A 21,787-nucleotide genomic window follows, 5' to 3' on the forward strand; every position below is an offset into this window, starting at 1 on the left:
TGAAGCTTTAGACAAGATGTTGAGAAAATAGAAGCAATCTAAAGATACCGGTGGCTTAGGATTTGAAGAGGGTTGAAGTTCAAATAGCAAAGACACATCCATTAAGGAGATACTGTTTACTTCTTCAAATGAAGGTGAAGAGAAGAAGACATTCACGGTAAGAAAAGATACCGATGTCTTTTTACTTAAAAGTGAATCTTGTTCTTCTCCTTCTCTATCCAGACCCATTTCACTTCTTTCTTCTCCTCTTATGTCATCTTGTGTTTCGGTTTAGTCTCTATCTTCTGATCCGGTACTATTTTCTTTTGCTTGCCAGTTCTTAGCTTATAATGCCTTGTTATGTGACCAAAATTTTGACACTTGTAACATTTTACATTAGTATTGAAAGATGTATCCAAAGCATTATTGTTGGACATCTGCACATTTCTCCTACACTCATAACTCTTATTACCAAACTCATTGCAATTATAACAAGTGACATGTGCACCTTGTAATGCAGCAAATGAATTTCTACTCTCAAAACTAGGGTTTACATTCATTTTCCTATTGTCTACCATTCTACAACCATAATTATTACATCGGTGATAATAACCATGAAAGTTTGGAACATACCGGTTAGATTGGACACAATGCATCACTGAGAGGGGGGTGAATTAGTGATTTAAATATGTTTTACTTAATTAGAGCTATACTGGTTCAATATGAAATAAACAAATTGCAGACTAGTAACCAAAGCAATGCAAACAAGGTGTGTAGGATAAATATGTAAAATATTAATACAACACACACATGAAGATGCAACACATAACACCAGATGTATGAGGAAAACCCAATGTGGGAAAAACCTCAATGAGAATAGCTGCTGGAGATCTTCTGTGCCAATCCAGCCTCACAATGAAAAGATCTAATTACAAATTTTAGGGCACCAACCCAAGGAGAACCAGCTAAAAGGAGCACCAACCCATACACAATTTATAGGCTACAACCTAAAGGAGCTACAACCCCTACACTAAGAACCTACCCAGTGAAAACAATATGAAAACTCAGATACACAAATGAGATCCCTATTGCAAATGAATTTTTGCAACCCTTCAAAGCTTTGCACTACTAGTTATCTTACCAGTTTGTGTTAACTCAACACACACTGCAATTTAGCATTTATGCTAGTTCTCACTTTGCTAAATCTTCTCTCCCTATGTTCTGCTGAATTAAGATCACACCTGGTCACTCCCTATCAGGTATTGCTTCTTTTGGTTTGTCACCTCTGCATTCTATGCTCACTCTGCCAATTTGTTCCTTACACCAGTTTACTTTGCTTCTCCTTACCGGTACAATCTTCACTAACAAACACTTCAGGTTTTTATCTATTCCTCTCTCAAACAACAATTTCACTCTATCCTTTACCCTTCAGTAGCAACCCTATCTGTCTTAGGTCATCATATTTAAACTGAAGCTTTCCCACCAAGAATCAATTCAAACAGAGGGTGACTAGGGTTTCTTCTTCAACCAACGAGACATACCATCTCCAATCAAATCTCCTCAAATCATGTCTCAGAGATGATTGCATGTACATCACTTCCAACATCGTGCCTTCCAGTGCACTCCTTCCATCTTTAGCAATCTGCATTCAATCTATCAACTCATATTTTGGTCAATCGCCATAAATAGTTTGATGATTTTCTTCACCTACTTTAATCTATATCCAAACATCTTGCATCGATCAATACACTCCATGGATCTAATTAGATATGTCCAGCCTCGAGCCACAACCCCTCTACAACTCGACCCATAACAGTCACAGTCAACATTAAATAATGACCAATTGACAACTACCTCATCGTCACAACACTTCACTGACCTCAACAAGCTTGCCACTTCAACTCCATGTGGCATCCCTATTGGTATCCATCTCAACTTAGATCTTTGTGTCGGTTAAGTTAGGATCACTGACCAAACACACAACTGGTGCACACCTACCAGTAAAACCTTCTCCTACTGCTATCCAACAACATACAATACACCGGTAGCTCAACTTCACCTCTGGTGGTTTGTGATTTCTTTGACACTCTGCCTCTTCATCACAAACATTATCACAAACAAACAACCAACCTTCATATCAGTTACAACTTGTCATGCCAACACACAAATTCATATCACCTCTTACCGGTGATGTCACTGACATTCTCAATACCTTCTTGTCTTCCACCATACCAGATGACATTAATGACAACTCAATGCCAACATGAAACAAATAGAAAGGCATAATATTTTGAGGTTCACAAAAGGAAAGTTCACTACAAAGGGAGTTATCTAATTTTGAACCTCACTAGCTCTTTGAAAGCAAGTCTCCTTATTAATTGGGTTGAATATTTAATAAGATTGACTTATGTGCCCCAATATCCAAGTATAAATTGAGGATTTCAATTCTATACTAACACTTTGTATTGAGATTAAGACTTTTAATTGGAAACAAAATTTTCATTGTAATGGTTACAATTGGCTTCCACTAGCCCAAGTTCACTCTCGCAATAGCTAAAATAGTTAAAGGTCGTTACTTAAAAAATTATTTATTTTGAATGCTATTTAGTTGAGGTTGCTCTTGTAATCTAGCAAAGTTTTAATAAATTCCATGTATCTTATACACGTCAAATAGTCCTATTGGTAACACATCAATTTCTATTGGGAATTGTTGATCACTATGTTCAATTGTTACTAAGGTGTGTCGAGATAAAATACAAATAGTTGGGGTTCAATGTGGCATCAATTATTTAAAATATCTTGATATAGAGTTAGTAAATAGTAATTTATAATATTTTTGGAGTACGAATGCAATTCCTAGAACTCATATGCTAGAACAAATTCTCACAAAGAGGCTTACTCATCTGAGAGGTTTCCCATTGATAGTTTAGTGACCTAATTTGTTCTTTTCTTGAGTATAAATTTATCATGTAGAGTCTAGAGAGATGAGAACTTTAGATGGAATTATGGTAAAAAAAATAGATGTTGAGTCTGTAGGGAATGCACTCAAACTCCTAGTACAAGATGAATGCATATAAATGTTCTTTGGTATGGGATAAAATAATAATTAGATAAAAAAGGTTGGTGTCTTATAAGTATCACCAAATTTTTGTTAGTGAAAGAAAAAAGGGAAAGTATCAAATCCCTAAAAAATTGTAGAGGTCACATTATAAGGATGATATATGTCAAACATGATTTAGACTACTTCACAAAGAGGCAGGGAAGTGAAGATTCAAGAACTTTTGAGAAGTTGATGTGCCAGTTCATTTTGGTTGTTTATATAATGAATTAATATGAAGATTGGGAAAAAATAATTAGTGATCACATGCATGATTAATTTATGAATTTATCTAATAAATATTAGTTCCATATGTGCTCATATGTATTCTATTTTGTAGAAAATACTCAAATAGTGTGGTCAAGACTGAACACTTCTAGAGTTCTCACAAATAGAACCCAAGTGTAGCACAACTTGTCATGTAGTTTGGTAGCTTATTCATCCAATTTGACAAATGTAATTATGTTAGAATTGGAGGTTTTGAATAAAATTAATATAAATTTTAAGATATGTTAATGATTACATTATGCTCCTAGAAGTACGTAGACATATGGCTCATGTGAGTAAAAAGTGTCATGATCAAAAGAAGCTAATATGGTATGATTTTTCCTATCCAATTGACCCATGATACTTGCAAAACTCATGATGATGCTAGGAATGCTAATATAATCCTTTCTAAATTCGATTTTCATAAATTTGAGAAAAGACCATTCTTTGATAGAAAGAGCTTTGTAAAAGATAATATATACTAGTGTATGGTATGAACATCGATCTCATTGAGAAGACTGTTGGGAGGAATACATTGATGAAAATGAGGTCAAAAGGAGAGATCCAATGAGGCTCACAATAGATTAGATAAAATATTTCAATTTGGATTTGGGTTATTTGATATGATTTAGTGTATAATTTGTGAAGTCAAAAACTTTAACCAAGGTTAGATGGTAGAGAGATTATTGATGTATTCACAAGATCATATTTTGTACTTGATAAAAGTAAGATGATTAAAGGCTAAAATTATTGACCATACTACAACTAAACCTTCAAGAAAAGAACACACTTTCAAGGACTACATATTAACCACAAGGCCAATCCATGGGTATTACCCTCTAATGTATACATTAGTAGGTATAATACCTCTCTCAAGAAAGAATATGATGGATATCATCCTAAGAAAGAAAGGAAATTGAAGGGTCAATGTGAGAAAATAAGGAAGAAGTTGGAGGTGAAAAAAGAACCCAAAGTTGGTTTGAGGGAGGTTCATGAAACTAAATAGGAGAATCAAATAATAATTCAAGGTGCTTCCCATACTCTTCCATCCCAAGATTATGTCACAGGTTCACATTCACAAATGAATATATGTGCTCATTCAACTCTTTAATAATAAATAGTTCATCTTGTTATTTTAAATTCTCGTTCATATAGCCCCATGCCATTTGTAATGATTGACAAAAAAATCCATCTTTCCACCACTGAATTGGCCAATAAAATCCATTAGGAAGAAAAGAAAGTGTACACAAATAATTAACCCTCTTTTTAATGTAATGGATAAATTTAATCAATTTGACCATTAGCCTAAGTAGGCTAAAAGGAGATCTAGAATAATGATGGATTCTAGCTCTGAACTTTAAATTTATAGACTCTAGAACCTATAGATCATAAAAATGAGGAAGATGTCACGTGTAAGTAGATTTTAATGTTAGTAATATTGACTTAAGGATTTCTATATAGTTGAAGGTGATATTCATAATTCAAGGATCATGTCTATTAATATTTTTGCCAAGAGATTGAAAGAAGGTGAAAAGGAGAGGGGACTATTGGAAGAATAGGTGGAAAGTTCTAACTTCCTATATAAATTAAGTTGTTGATATTGATTCCTAGCCTCTTTATGCTTCACTCAAGACTCTTATGAAAGTTTCCCTGGAAGGATTCAATTTAGAGATTATGGAGTAGAATAGTAGGTACCAAGATATGAGTTGAGATATTGAAATTTGGGTAGAAAATTGATTAATGAAAGAATCATGCATATTGATGAAGAAATGAAATTGTATGAAAATATATTGTTCAAATAAAAATAAGATTATTGTGACCTTCAAGACATCAAGAAGCACTCTACTTACAATTATATTAAGAGATTTGTAGGAGATGGACTAGTTTAAATATATCTTTTTGCAAGTATATTATTCATAAAATAAAATAAAATTAATTTTCATAAAATAATTTTTTTCATAAGATAAAATCTATTTTCATGTTAACATTTGTCATGAGGTAAAGTTGTTTTATATTCTCCTTGTTTCAAAAGACAATTTCATTTTGTAATTTAAATAAATATACTAGAAATGAATAGAAAGGGGACCTTTTGGTGAAAGTATTTTGGCAATTGATCATTGATTGGTAGTGGTTTTATAAATTTTGAAGGTTTTTTATTTTATCATATAAAATATGTAATGATACCAAAGGGACATTGGGCTATGTTTTTGGAGATTAAATACATAAATTAGGTGGACTATTGGTCATCATTTTTAAAATTGTGCATTTCTATTATGTTAAATATGCACGGTGGTTTTATTTTAAATGTAAATCATTATTTGTTTGTGATAAATATTATCAACATTTTTCATCTATTGGATCATTTATTCAAGTTCTTATCCTTATGCTAGATAAATTTGGTGATGATTTGAGATCTATAGTTGAAATTTCTATTGAGTGAATAGTGCCTCATGGGACTTTGTGCTCTCTTTTCATTAGATTTTTTTTTATAAAATGTATTTCCTTCTTTCAAGTTAAAATCACACCCCATTGTCATTCCATATTTTATCTTAAAAGGGAGTTGCCCCTTTCAAACACATAAGAAGGTTATGTTGGCAATATGTGTTGTCATTAATGTCAACCTGATGTTTGACAATATGTGTTGTCCTTGATGAGTGTTGATGTTGATGTGGTCATTGATGTTGTGGAGATTGTTGGTAATATATGGAGATTATGTTGTGGTTATTAATATTGTGTTGCTATTATTTGTTGAGATTGATGTTGTAATGTTTGAGGAAGATTTTAAACATTACAAATGGTTGATAGTTGTAGTTTCTTTGGCTTGCAGATGCCCATCTTTTTGGTGTTTGATGTCTACATTCTATAAAAAGTGTTGATCATAATATGTTGTGGATTTGTGGTATGATAATGGTGGTGAGGATGTGCTTTTATTGACCCTGGCATTCTTGTTTAAGTTAATATTTCTAGATGTTTTTTAGTATGAGGAGAGGTGATATGCATGAAAGCATATTTTAAGTTTGGCTAGAAGAATGCTCTACATTCCTCCACATTTGAGAATTTAGTATTGCAGATTTGGACATAATATTTGTTCTCTGTGATAATTACAAATCTATATTTTCAAGTTATTGTTGTTGTAGTTGATGTGGCTAATGATTTTTGTTTGCTAAAAAATTGGCTATCTATTAGAAGTGGATTTGATTGGTTCAAGAAATGATGTATATTTATCCACATTTATTTTGTAGGTATTGCAAATTGGAGAACATGCTTGTAATTTTTTTGTATTGTCTCAATTCTATTTTTAGGTGTTGAAGTGTGTTATGCAAGTTATTTTATATATTTTTTATTCAAGACTGTGTTCCTAGCATTCTGGCAATAAAGTGTTTTGTGTCTGTTTATGTTGCACCAACATGTATAGATGTGATAGTATGAAATAAGTATTTGGGAATGATGTTGGATGTTATGGGAATGTATTTTATGTGCTCCATAAGGTGTTGAATATTCTGGTTGGTGCTACATTGTGTTTGGCGTTGTCATTTGAGTAATTGTTGTGGGTTGGATGATAGTGTTTTGGTTGTCATCTTGTTCTTTGATCTTAACAATATTTGTTGAACGTAAAGAATGTGTTAAGGTGTATTTGGATCCTACCCTTGGTTGTCGAGATCCACATTGAGTTTATTTAATTGGATGCTAGGTTAATTTGGGCCAACTAGTTATGTGCTACATTTTTTTTCTATACGTTGCCTAGTTGTTATCCTTGGATGATGTGTGATAGCATATATATTATTTAGAGCTACTTAGAGAAGTTTAAAATAATTTTTTTTGTCCTTTATCTCTTGGATTAGACCACATTCACTACAATTATGTTTGGTGGCCGACATTTTTGTAATAATGTCTGGTAAACTTTTTAATGTGACTGATGATGCTGACATGACACGCCCTCTAGCTCCACGTGAAACACTTTTGACCTAGAGCTATGAACCGATGAGGCCACAAATAGGGGAACTCATCCCCACACTTCACTTGTTCAAACCCACGAGCACAACAGTTCAGCGAAGACACAAGGCATGCGAGCACAATGGCCCAACATGGGTTTGAACCTTGGTGGCCACTTCACCAATGAAGTGTTTTAACCCTGACACTACATGTTTGAAGACAATGGCCAACTTAATAGGTCATGTGCTTATATTTTTCTCTTGGCTAACATAATTGATGTTTATAATGAAGTAGATGGTATATATAGGATATCTTTTTGGAGTTGTAAATGAGGTGGTGTTGTGATGTTGGCAATTGAATCATAATGTGTGAATGTGCTTTCATGATCATATCAATTGCAAAGTCATGCAATGCAAACATAATGATAGTGTGGTGGTGATTGTTGTTTGATTTGGCTACTTGTTATAGTGGTTCAAGTGCGGCTTCATATTTGGAGAAGGCTTTATCCTACTAATTCAAATATTGTGACTTTTTATCTTACCCTAGAGAAGTAATCTTTAGTTAGCAAGTCTTTGTATCTTTCCCTAGAGAAGTGAGCTTCAACTTGCAAGTCCTTTTTGTATCTTTCCTTGGAGTAGTGAGCTTTATCATGAAAGTCCTTATGTATCTTGGTTGGGGTAGTATATCTCAACTTGCAAGTCTTTTAAGTGGCAGTATGTTTCCTTGACAATGATCCTAAAATAGATTTGTAACCTTTTCATATATTATGAGTTGACTCCTACTGTGCTTTTTTCCTTATTAGATTTTCCATATAAATCTAGAATTCTCTTGTGCATTATGTTTCTTTGATTTATTCTTCATTATTATTGATAAAGATAAAAATTTAATTTGATTATGTTTTGAAAAGATAAAGTCTAAGATTGAATACTTTAATGTCTTAATTGATTTACTCCCTCTCAGTCCTAAGGTGTCTTCAACAATTGGTATAAGAGTTGAGTTCCTTTAGAAGAAGATTAATCGCTTGAAGCAAATCCAAAATCAAACAGGATGGATCTTATAAGATTCTCAAGTTTGATGGGTCAAAATACTCTTTCTAGAGGAATAAGGGTGTAATCACATCTAAACTCTATGGATTTTGGTATTTGGAACTCTTTTGTAGAAGGTTACACTTCTCCCTCTACTCTTCTTACTACTTCAGATGAAATTAGGGAACATGTAAACAATGGAAAAGTTGGGAATTCAATCATTAGTGGACTATGTGATAATCAACTCTTGAAGGTAATAGACTACAAATCCACCAATGATTTTTGGGACAAACTTAGCAATATTTGTGAAGGAGAAAAGAAGATAAAGAAAGTCAATTTTTAGAAGCTCAAAAACATATTTGAAAGCTTAAGAATGTCAAAAGAAAAAAGTACTAATAGCTACATGCTTTGGGTCACTATAGTAGTTTCTAGAGTTAGAGTTGTTGGTGGAGAAATGAAAGAAGATGAAATTGCGAGGAAGGTACTTAGGACTCTTCTTAAGTCTTTTGTTCCTAAGGTGTCTGCCATTGAAGAAAGTAGAGATTTGGATACTTATACTATGGATCAACTCTATATAACCCTTACTGCATTTGAGATGAGAGAGATTGAATTGGATGAACCAAAGAAGGAAGCTACATTTAGAGATAGTGAGAATTTTTTTAGATGATGCTAACCTAGATGAGGTAGAATCGAACTTTGTGAAAAGACTACTAAAGGGAATTGGTAAATGCAAAGGTAAGTTACTTCTGAAATGTTTCAATTGTGCTAGGATTGGTCATTTTTCTACTAATAGAAGAAGAGATGATAGAAATAAGAGAATAGATGATAGAGACAATGGAGACAATGGAGATCAATGAGACTCACACTATTGTTTAGGAGGTTTTGAAGGTCAATAGAGGGAATATCCTATTGTTTAAATATTCTTTTCTTGATACATCTTATAATGATTTGAGGTTAGATGAGGGTTCACCTTGAAGTATTACAAAGAATAGAATTTTGGGGGAGAAGGATCCTTGTATTGTCGTGAAGAAAAAATATTTGGAACACTTCTTCAAACCACCCTAACTTTAGCCTTGTTTCTTGTAAGGTTTTGCGAAACTTTGTCTTTTGTAGTTTCATAATTGCTTTGTGGTTATTGTTTGGTGTCTTGTTGAGTATTTTTCTTTATATTTCTCTTGTACAAGGGTTTGGTTCCTTTACAAATCTCTACTTTAATGATATTTTTTCCATAAAACTATTAACGTTTTACATATAAATAACAATAAATAATAGTTATTTATCTTAAGAATGTGAATAATACTAAATAATAATTGTTTTTTATAAAAAAATTTAGGCAAAATTTTGTATGACTAAAATTTATAATATGAAATTAAAAGATATTCAAAAATAAGTGCCCAAAGCATAGAATAGGATTAGAAAGACCTCAAAGATTAAGTTTAAATTGAAGCCAAAAATCATTTTAAAATGTGGTTTCATGTTATTCTATTGACTATTTTTAAAATAAAATAATATAAAAGCAAGATAAGGAATAGTCTCTAAGAATTATAAATAGTGATGAGATGCAAGAGATTTAGTAGAAGGTGGAGATCAAAACAAGACTTGTCTGATTTAGCACTCACAAACAAAGTTAGAGTTAGAGTATTTATAAATAAATAAAATCATTACCAATTTCACCACAATTAATTCTAAACTTTGAATTTAATATGAGAGTTCAATTTAAATTTACAATGTTTAATTTGATTTTTGAGTTGATATAAATTTCTTTATTTTATAATAATCATTCATAAATTTAATTAAATGATCCACAATAGTTAACATATAAAAATATCCACCATAACTAGACACAACCTCATATAAACTGTAATTGAAAACATTTATAATCATCTATGCATAGCACCTAACCTAGAATATTATTTCCATACTATAATTAAAAACAATTTGAAATTAGAAATATTCCTTATGGGAGGAAACAAAGTGAACTTATATCTTGGTTGTTTTCTTCATATAATTAACAGTCTGTACTACTGAAGATTCCAGAAGTCAAATCACTATTAATATAGACCCTACATAATCACATTGATCCTACCAATAGACAACAGGTGTAGAACATGAAATGGATCAGTACCACATCATAAGAGTAGAGCCCTTTTTTTAAGTATTGAGATTTATATTAATCTCTTATCCCTTGTAGCCATTTATAAGGGGAATACTTTCTAGATCAAATTAATCTAGATTAGAAAAATTTAAAAGAAAATTGTAAAGTGAAAAGTTGAATCTTTAATCTTCAGATTTTGTATTAATTTAGCAATATTAAATGCCTTACTTTTCAAATCTAGAGGATCTAGAGAACTTACAATTTGAGCTAGATTTGTCGGACACAATTAGATTTTAGTGTAAGTTTATAGCCCAATACATTAGCTTGCATGGGAATCTAGTGGTTCCATTTGGATTGACATGTGCAATGACATCATCGTTTGTATCATTGCACTGGTAAGATGATCCAATTTTTTATACTCCCAAAAATTCCATTTTTACATACCACTGGTAATGCATATACAATCCTTATTCGGGCCAATAGACTATAATAACCCAAATATTTCTTTGTATAGAATGGTGCATACCATGTACCAAAATCCTCAATTTTACCCAAGCTCTAGTGTTTTAAGATGGCATAGCAGCTGTCTGTAATAAAATTAATTAAAATTAAGTGTAATGCTCTTGATAATTATAAATCACTCATTTTACAAAAAAACAAGGAGAGGGCTTCATTGTACTAAATTATATATTTTGAAAAATTAAAGAGAGGACTTCACTGAGATCATTCCTAGGTTTAGCACTAAATGATATATTTTGTAATAGCATTTATTTTCGATATTTCTTTAAAATAATACTTTGGAATGTAAACCTTGTTTTGATTTAAGTGTTGATACATTAGAAAATTAGTGAATATAAAAAAATTATTATTTAGTATTCTATTGAATTGATATTAATTTCAATCTTGTTTAAACATTTTAAATTAGTTTTACAAACCTAATTCATCAACACTATTCAATATTAATGATGCTTCTAGTTTATGTTTATGGTTCAAGCCATCACACTTGAACTATTACTCTATAGCCTAAAATAGTTACCTCCCTATGTCAATTCATAAACATAGAATGCCAAAAAGAAAGTTTTAATAAATTAGAAAATATATATCTAAAATAATAAATAATTATTTGTATAAATGATTAAGAACTTAATAAATCAATTCTTGGCTTAGTGGATAAAAATCAAAGATAAAGTTTCTATAGAAAAGAGACCCTAGAAAGGTTTGTGCATCCATTCTTTACAGTTTACATAAAAAATTTAGATAAAAAATAAAATTGCATATATTACTCATTGCTCACATAGATATCCAACAACTTAATTCACACACACTAAGATTACACTTCTCTAGGGTTAATATGTTTCTTAGTGTGTGTGGTTTAAGGCTGGCCCATAGATATAGGTATGTAGGTAATTTGGGTAAATAAAGGAAGTACCTAGTATTTAAATTTCTTGAAGCGGAGTTGGTATTTTTTATTAATATTATATAAACCAACTTATACTAAAATTTAAATAACTTAATATTATTTAAGTTCAAATTTAGTGGAACTTCTTGACTTCTCAAGACTTTGAGATAAATTTTGAGGTAGTACTCAAGCCTTTTTAATATGTATACGCCTAAATGATGAAAAAAAAAAATGAAATTCTATTAAGGAAGTGTATTCGTTAGTGACTAACTCAAACTTTATTTGGCCTCAATGAGTCAAAAATATTTGGCTAAAACAATATGTCCATCTTAGATGGACAGATTAATATCTATCATATACATAAATAGATGACAATGTGTTATATATGGAAAGATGAGCACCTTTCCCATATGGATAGAAGAATGCAGTAGTATATAGATGAAAGAACATATAAAGAGAAAAAAATGGATAAAACCTAAAGGTTCATTACAAGTATACTTATTTTATGTGCAATCCTTATATTTTCTTCATGTTTGTTCAATTCATGCACTTTCAAGGAGATGACATCATCTTTGTCTCCTTCAATATGTTGCAAGAACTTTTACATAAAAACACTCCATTCTAATCCTTGAGCTCTCTATCATCCTGGTAATGGTTTACAGAGTGTGATCGGAAATGTTGATGCTAAAAATACAAACACAATCGAATCTAGAAAGAACAGTGAGAAACTCCATACTCAGTAGCATTTTAGCTTCAATCCCAAAAAGTATTTCAAAGGAGCTCCCACCAATAGATTTATTATATTTTATTCTATCATCCCAAACAATAAACTCAAGCTTATCATCTCATTTTTTATTTGAAAGTACTGTATTTTGATATTTATTATGATGCATTACTTATGATATTTAGCTTTGGCATTCCCTTATGGATGAAAAGGAAAATAATGTGTTAAAGATATCTCATATTTAGAACATATATCAAAAGTTCATGATATCTAAAACACATCATAACATCAATAAATATTCTTGTAGGCATGTCAGACTTCATGATTATATCATTCAAAAGAAAGTAAATGACTACTTTGGATTTAACATTTCAAGTAGGGATTATCTCCACCCATTTGATAACATAGACAAGAGCCAGCAAAATATATTTGTATTCATTGTATTATTTTTAATAATATCCACAACAAAATTAATAACCCATTACTAAAATGGAGCCTTATAAAATGTAGATGTGACAGGAAGTGTACCTATATACTTCATCTTGCCTAGAAATATTTGACGAGAATCAAATCTCTTAATAAATTTGGTCACACATTTAAGAAATTTGTATCACCATTATCCTAATATAATCACCTTGTAAGTATTCATCTTTGACATAAAATTCCACCCACTAAAAACCCTTGATGACATTCACTAATGAATTTGAAAAACTTCTTGTGATCAAGACATTTGAGGACAAATTCATCAAGATTATTCTATATTGATTGGACATGCATAATACATATGTATCTTTGAGATATCAACTTCAAGTTTTCCTTATAGTCGTCACTCAATCCTAGAGGAAAGGATTAAAGAACTAATATATTTGTAACATGGATCATTCCCTAGAGGGAATCAAAACTATATTGAATAAGAATTTATTTGATGCACTTCTAGTGCTTCAATTTTTCTATCTACCATTAGCCTAGAAAAGAGTAAGTGCACCAAGATGGGGGACAAAAAAGTTACCAATATATTTTTTTGCTGAAATGTAGCCATTTGGCGCATGCCAAATAGGGTTCTCACCATATTTGGCGTGCCCCAATAGGTTTGGCATGTTGAACCCAAGTTTTGGTCAGGCCAAACCTATATTGCATGCACCTAATAAGACGAGCACCACATTACGTGCTAGGCAAATGGAAATACAATTTGAAAAGTACATTTCCATTTGGCTAGCGCCAACTGTCTAGCATTGGCAAATTGTCTTTCTCTTTCACTCTCTCTCTCTCTCCCTAAAAAAATATATACATTTCAATATGTCTTTTTCCTTTCTTATACTTTGAGTTATATTTCATGATGTATATATTGGTAGGATGTAGAGCGGTTTCAGATCTCTAGGAGTTATAATGTAGATTTTAGGTTTTAGATCATTTAAATTTTTAGATAGACAAATTTCAATAATCAACATGCTACTATCATCATTCTCTCACTCTCTCTATGCCATTGTATTTATCTCCCCCAAAATCTAAACCTATAGATCTCTTTATCACTCTTCCTCTATCCCATTTATGCCTCTCTCTATCTCACTCTCTCCTTTCAATCCTAAGATCCAACACTACCTCTTCACCACTTTTTCCTACCCTTCACTCTCTACCGTATGTTTTTTCTCTCTCTCTTTACACACCTCCCTCTCACTACCTTTATTTCTCTATATTTCTCCCACATATCCCTTTGTACCTCACCTTCATTTCTTACCCCCATCTCTATCCCTTCCTCACTCTCCCTCTCTCTTCTTCTCTCTCCCTCTCTTATTGTTTTTCTCTCCTCTATTGGATATGGTTGTCCATTGCTGCTGCTAGGATATGTTGTTGGCATTGATGTCAATATATTCCTGTTATTTATTCTTGTGAGTTTGCGAAGATCCTCTAATCCAATTTTATAGTTTGGTTATGTTGATCACTATTTTGCAGAATCCGGTATTTCCTCCAGTATATTCCGGTGTGATCAAATCTTGTGCTGAGACTTTGGGATATTGTTTGGGATGATCTTGTGTATCTTCATTTCAGATGGTTCATGATTTGGTGCTCCACAAGTTATCTTTATTTGTAGCAGTTGCCGATTGGTTGTGTTCTTGAGCTTGCTGATGTTGATTGATGAAGATTTGATAAGTCGTATTGGTGCAATTGTTGATGATGATTCTAACATGCTTGCTAGTGTTTACTAGTTGTGTCCTATTTTTTTTGGTGATCTGCATTTATCATTGTGCAATTTTTTGGTGATTTCTATCAACTGGTGATGATTTTCGTGTTATGCAATATTTTTGGTGGTGTAGCATGTTGCGGTTGATCTTGGCGTGATTTTCGATGGATGTGATCATTTGGGAATTTGAATTAGGTCCATGCTATGTAATGTAAATCATTATATTGGTCTAGTGGTCGATCTTTGTATTGTGTAATGTAATTTTGTGAGTTAAGGGTTGAGGGTTTAGCCGACCTTGTTATCAAGGTTGATGAATTGTATATATAGGTGAGTTATTCACTTAATTTTGGTGTCGATATTATGTCTGAATTATCAGAGAGAGGTGAATGTGCGAACAAGAAATTTATCATCCAATGGAGTATTGTGGTGAGATTGGTGTTGCAGGGCAAACAACTATGCTTGACTGGAACTGTCATCAGACATTTGTAGATGCTATCATTGTAGTTCATTTCTTCAGGATTGTAGCCTGAATCATATTGTAAGTCAGTGAGACTTCCCTGAGGGTTGTAGCCTTCTAGGAAAATATCTTTTGAGCAGTGAGCTCTAGGCAGTGTGCCTGAATGCATGTGCATTCCCCATTGTAATAATTTTCACATACTACTGTAGAGTATCATCTTATTGTGGGTAGGTTCCCACCATGGTTTTTCCCTTAACCGTGTTGGCATTATAATAAACAAGTGGAGATTGTTGGCATTTCAATAAGGATATTGAGAAGGTTGTTGATGATTATGGATACAACTGATTAAGGATGATTACTATCTTAATATTATTATTTTGTCATTGATGTCAAGAAATTGATTTTCTAATTCAGTATGATGTTGCCATATCTTGAGAAGTATGATTTGATGAGTATAAAGATGTCGGTAAAAGACATAGAAAGAATATGATGAATAAGGGGAGAAATAAGTTATTTAATGGGCAACTATTACCGAGTTAGACAATGATGAGATCATGATGTTTAGATTGTTTTGATATCATACATATGTTATTGATTGTAAGGTTAATACTATACTATGTAACCGAGCAAAGAAACTAGTCGGTAAACCCTAAGGAACCTAGTCAATAAACCCTAAGGTTATCGCTATCGATTAATGAAGGCAGAATGTCTACTGAGTGAAGTTTAGTATATACTAAGTTGCAACCGAGTAATAACAGAATGCATTAAATGATTACATGTATTATTTAATGAAGGAAGTTGATGAGATGGCTATGATTAAATGATTGGTATGTCGTGAATGAAGTTTGTTAAAGAATCTATGGCAAAGGAAAACCGGCAGGAAGATCTACAACTCAGATTGAACCACAATACCCTAGCACAAGTTCCAAGAAATGTATGCAAGTTCCAAGGTGGGGTAACACATTTTTAGATCGGCGAATACATTGAACCTGGACAAAGTTTGAAGATTTGATGGCTATGATTGATCATGGGAAATGTGATCAAGGAGATTAAGCAGCTGGCAAATTGTTTATAAATAAGGAATTGTTGATAAACAATGTATGCGGGCAAGTGTATGCACAGGGATGCTACATAGTGATTACTAAGCACTGAAGCTTGAAGACCTATTTTGAATAATGGAGTATAGAGCTCAGCAGATGGACAAGATTAGTTCTATGTCTATATTGTATTAAGCAAATAAGAATCTTCTTTAGCATTTTAGATGTGAAGTTGCAGATAGATTTTTATTACTGTTATTTTGTGAAGTGACAGAAAATCTCTTAACCGAGTGGACTTAACAGCCTTATTTGTAAAACCCTCTAGCAAGGTGACATTCTGATTGAGTGTTTGAAATCCTTTAACAAGGTCACTTCTAACAAGGTGAAGATCCTAACATATCTGAGGGAAATACCTTAACTGGGTCACATCTAGCAATGTGTTTGTAATCTTTAACAGGATTTGATTTTAACCAAGCATACTCTAGAAGAGTATATTTCTTAGTGGGTCCAAAATCCCATAGTGGTTTTTCCCTATTTGGGTTTCCACGTTAAATTTGGTGTTATGAGTATTATGATGTTTATATGCTTTTGAGTTTGCATGTTTAGCAGTTTTGGTTATATTACTAAAGCATATGTTACCGAGGTTGAATATGATATTTTTATGGAAGATTAAGTTTGTATGATTCACCCCCCCCCCCCTCTCTCATCTTATTAGCTTGGCATCTATACTTATCTTTAAGTATCAGAACCATCAATTGGTATCAGACCTTTGGACTCCGGAAGAAAAAGTTTAAAGGTACTTGAGGCAAAGATCCAAAGATGTATAAGAGGGATGCATCGAAGCTGAACAAGTCAAGTTTCTCTACATGGTAGAAAAGGATGAAGCTGCACCTATCAGGAGTTGGAGAATATGTTGTATATTATCTAGAGAATGATTTCATCACACCGAGCACCTATCCATTGACAATGGAAGAGATAAAGGCAAAGTAAGAACATATCCAAGCAATGATTGAAATAACATTTGCATTGACCGATTCAGAGTTTAATGATCTAGAAGGCTACAATGATGCAAAGGCTATGTGGGACAAGCTCATATCAGTGTATGGAGGAGATGAACATGTTCAAAGAGCAAAAGTGGATAGTCTAAGAGGACAACTTGAATCTATGAGGATGAATGAAGGTGAGAACATAACCTAGTATAGTACAAGACTAAAGGAGATTGCCAATCAAATCAAAGGAGTGGGTGGAACCATTGAAGAAAAGGACATAACAAGTAAGTTATTAAGAACCCTTCTACCAGCTTATGCAATTTGAGTCTCTGCAATCAATGAATTGAGGTATGTACTAAATATGCCAATCTCTTTAGATGCTACTATTGGTAAGCTACGTGCATTTGAGTTAAGTAACTTTGATAATAGTGGGTCATCGATAAATAAAGTTGAATCTGCATTTAGTTCTTTTCATCTTGATGAATCTAATGATTACAATGAAAGAAAGTATAAGTACTCTGAAGGAGATCACAGTGGAGCAAGTGAAAAATTTCTCAAGAACATGGAGGAAGTACACAAACTATATGAGGAAATCAGAAAGCAAGAAGAGTTTGAAGCACTATTAGCCAGAAGGTTACTGAGAGGCAAAGGTAAGTATAAAGGAAAACTACCTTTGAAATGTTTCAATTATGATAAGATAGGACATATGGCTTCTAATTGTCCTGATAAAGATTCTACTGAAAAGAGAGATTACCGAGATGATAGACAAAAAGATAATCATTACAGAGGACACCGAGACTTCAGAAGAAGAGATAGAAAGACATGCTTAATAGCTGATGAGGAATCCAATGATGATAAATCAGATGAAACTGATACAGAGGAAGAAAGGTATGAAGAAAAAGCCCTAATATCTCACATAAATACTAATGACTCTTGGATCATAGATAGTGGATTCTCACATCACATGACAAGTGATAAATGTTATAGTAAAGTAATTAATTAACTTTGCTCTCCTCTTAAGATTTCCCTTTATGCACATATTAGTCATTTAATAATTAATATTTAATTATTAAATGCACACACCTTAGGGTTAGGTTTTCCTTTTGGTGTTGATCTCCTTTATAAGGATTGATCTCTTGTATTATTCATATTCTTGATTCATTTTTCTCTGATAATACATCTTTTCTCTTTGTTAGAGCCAAAACCCTTGTATTCGTTCTCTCTCTTTCTCTGTGACAGGTTTCTTGCATGCAGGTTTCTTTGGGTTCTGTGGATTTGTATTTCTCAAATCCTACATGGTATCAGAGCCCTGAACGGAAAGTTGTGCTGGATCAGGCTATGGGATTGATGGCTTTACACATTTCCGACAGTCTCCAGTTTCATCTTGAGGGTTGTCTCACTCCTCGAGCCATTTGGACCAAGTTTGAAGGACTTTTTGGTACTGTCAACGAGTTCAGAGCTTTGCAGCTTGAGGCAGAGTTAACTTCCTTGGTACCTGATTCGTTTCCTTCTATTGAGGACTTTCTGATGAAGTTCAAACAACAAAGATCTATCTTGCAGGGTTGTGGTAAGACTAAGACTGATACAGAGTGCATTTTCCTGATTCTCTCCAAGCTTCGGGGTCCATTTAAAATCTTCTCTTCGACCTTCTATTCCACCATGGATGCCTTGGGTGCTCGCCATGTCATGCCTTCTTTTGAGGTCTTTTGTGATTGTCTGACGCGTGAGCAAGCTAAGCTTAAGTAGTTGGATTCACTTTCAGGTTCACAGAACCAAGCATTGGTAGCCCAGTCCTCCAAAGGAAAATAGAAGCAGAAACCGAAGCCTAAGAAAGATTCAGAGGCTAGTGAGAATCCCTCCAAGCCACCACCTAAGTTTGATTCAAAACCATGGTCCAATTCTAAACAGGGCAAATCTTCAAAGTCTGGTGAGTCTTCCTCCAAGACTAAGAAGAAATCAGGTGATCCTTGCAGTTTTTGTGGCAAGGAAGGACATCCCATTTCCAGGTGTTGGAAACATTTAGAGGCTTTGGAGGAAGCCATGCAGCAGCATAATATCAGTGCACCACAGCCTCCTTCATAGCCCACAGGGAAAGGTCATGCTCTTTCTGCACGAGCAATGTCCTCCGCATCCACTTGGATACTAGATTCTGGTGCTTCTCACCATATGACACACACAGAGGATTTGGTCACCGATCTTGCCCCTACCAGCACTAGACATATTGCAGTTGGTGACTCAGCACAACTTTCCGTTCAGGGTTCTGGTACTGTTTCATTGGATGGTGGTTGTCTTTAGGATGTGCTTTTGGTTCCTGACATTTCGACAAACCTTCTATCTGTTTATCAGATTTGCCACTCTGGCTCTGGTAAGATAGTTGAGTTCTCACCTCATGATGTGGTTATTCGAGATCTTCATGATCCTGACTTGGTTGTGGCTACTGGGAGTGTGGATTCTGCATCTCACTTATATAGTTTTGATGGCTTTGAGAGTTCAGACACTGTTGGTTCCTCTCTTATAGCACATGCAGATTCAGTGAGCAGGCTTTGGCATGAGCATTTTGGCCATGTCAATTACAGATATCTACAGCAGATGAGTACACAAGCACTTGTGATTGGGCTTCCACAGATTTCTTGTATAGATGGTGTATGTCGTGGTTGTGTCCTTGGCAAACATCATCGAGATCCTTTTCCTAAGGGTCGAGCCTCTCATGCTAGGGCAACCCTAGAGTTGGTACACAGTGATCTTATGTCCTTTCTGACTCCTTCCTTTTCAGGGGCCCGTTATGTGCTCACTTTTATTGATGACTTCTCCAGATGTACATGGGTGTACTTTCTTAAGTACAAGTCTGATGTCTTTGACTCATTCGGGATTTTTAAGACATTTGTGGAGAAGCAATCTAGACTTTCTATCAAGAGGATACACACAGATAATGGGGGGGAGTATGTAAATCAGGCTTTCAGAGATTTTTGCACTGAGCATGGTTTACAGCATCAGTTTACAATTCCTTACACCCCTCAGCAGAATGGTGTTGCTGAGAGAAAGAACAGAACCTTACGAGAGATGGCAAATTGTATGATACAGTCTCGAGCTATGAGTTCTTCTTTTTGGGCTGAGGCAGTCAATTGTGCCAATTATATTCAAAATCGGATGCCTCATAAGGCATTATGACATATGACTCCTGAGGAGGCTTGGACCCATGTCAAGCCTGATGTTTCTACATTCCAAGTTTTTGGTAGTGAGGCTTGGGCATTTATTCCTGATGCTCAGCGGATAGCCATGGAGAGGAAAAGCCGACCACTCATATTTGTTGGCTACTGTGAGGATGTTAAGGCATATAGGTTGTTTGATCCTGATTCTCGAAAGGTCTTGTTTCGGCGGGATGTCTAGTTTGATGAGTGCTATCCTCAGATGGATTCTCCATCCCCAGCTTCTCCCTCATTGCCTACTCCTTCCTCTTCATCTCTTGAGGATTACTTATCTCTTGAGGATGATGTAGATGATGATCCACCATCTCCACCACCACCAGTTGCTCCGTCTTTTCCGAAGTGGGCCCGTGATACTGTTGATGCAGCTGGTTCTTTGGCAGGTGATCCTTCAGATACTCGTTGCACTCATGCTCAAACATCTGGTTCTAGTCTTTTGAGTCATTCCCTTTCAGATGATCCTCAAAAGTTTTCAGAGGCGACAGGACACCTTGAGTGGGATAGGGCCATGGATGAGGAGTATTCTTCTTTGATGAAGAATCATACTTGGGATCTTTATCCTCTTCCTAAGGGAAGAAAGTTGGTTCGGTGCAAGTGGGTGTATCGTACCAAGTATGTTGCAGATGGTTCTATTGATGAGTATAAGGCACATCTTATTGCGAAGGGGTTTTCTCGGGTGGAGGGTATTGACTACTCTAAGACCTTTGCTCCTGTCAACAAGATGAATTCTATCCGCCTGGTACTTTCCCTTGCAGCTTCACAGGGATGGACAGTGTTTCAGATGGATGTGAAGAGTGCCTTCTTGCATGGAGACCTACATGAGGAGATCTATATGGAGCAGCCTCAAGGATTTGTGCAGGACACTTCTTTGGTTTGCAGACTTCGTCATTCATTGTATGGTCTCAAACAAGCCCCCAGGGCTTGGTATGAGAAGATGGACTCTTTTTTGCTTTCCTCTCACTTCACACGCTGTCATTCCGATCACACAGTGTATCTTCAGCGTCAGGAGGGTGATTTTTTGATTCTTGTGCTATATGTCGATGATCTCATCATTATAGGTAGCTCATCCTCCATGATTAAGAGTGTTTAGAGAGCTTTGATGGAGCAGTTTGAGATGACATATCTTGGTCTCTTGCACTTCTTTCTGGGTCTACAGGTTATTCAGTCTTCGGATGGGATTTCCATATTTCAGGAGAAGTATGCTCTTGATATGCTTCAATGATTTGGCATGCTTGATTGCAAGTCTACCCCCACTCCATTTCAGTCAGGTGTTGTTTTGTCTTCCACTTGCTCTACTCCTTCAGTAGACCCCACTTTATACAGGCAGTTGGTTGGCAGTTTGTTGTACCTGACACATTCTCGTCCGGATCTTTCCTTTGCGGTTGGTCTTGTCTCTCGGTTCT

Source organism: Cryptomeria japonica, chromosome 8, assembly GCF_030272615.1.
Source record: "Cryptomeria japonica chromosome 8, Sugi_1.0, whole genome shotgun sequence".
NCBI classification, from domain to species: domain Eukaryota; kingdom Viridiplantae; phylum Streptophyta; class Pinopsida; order Cupressales; family Cupressaceae; genus Cryptomeria; species Cryptomeria japonica.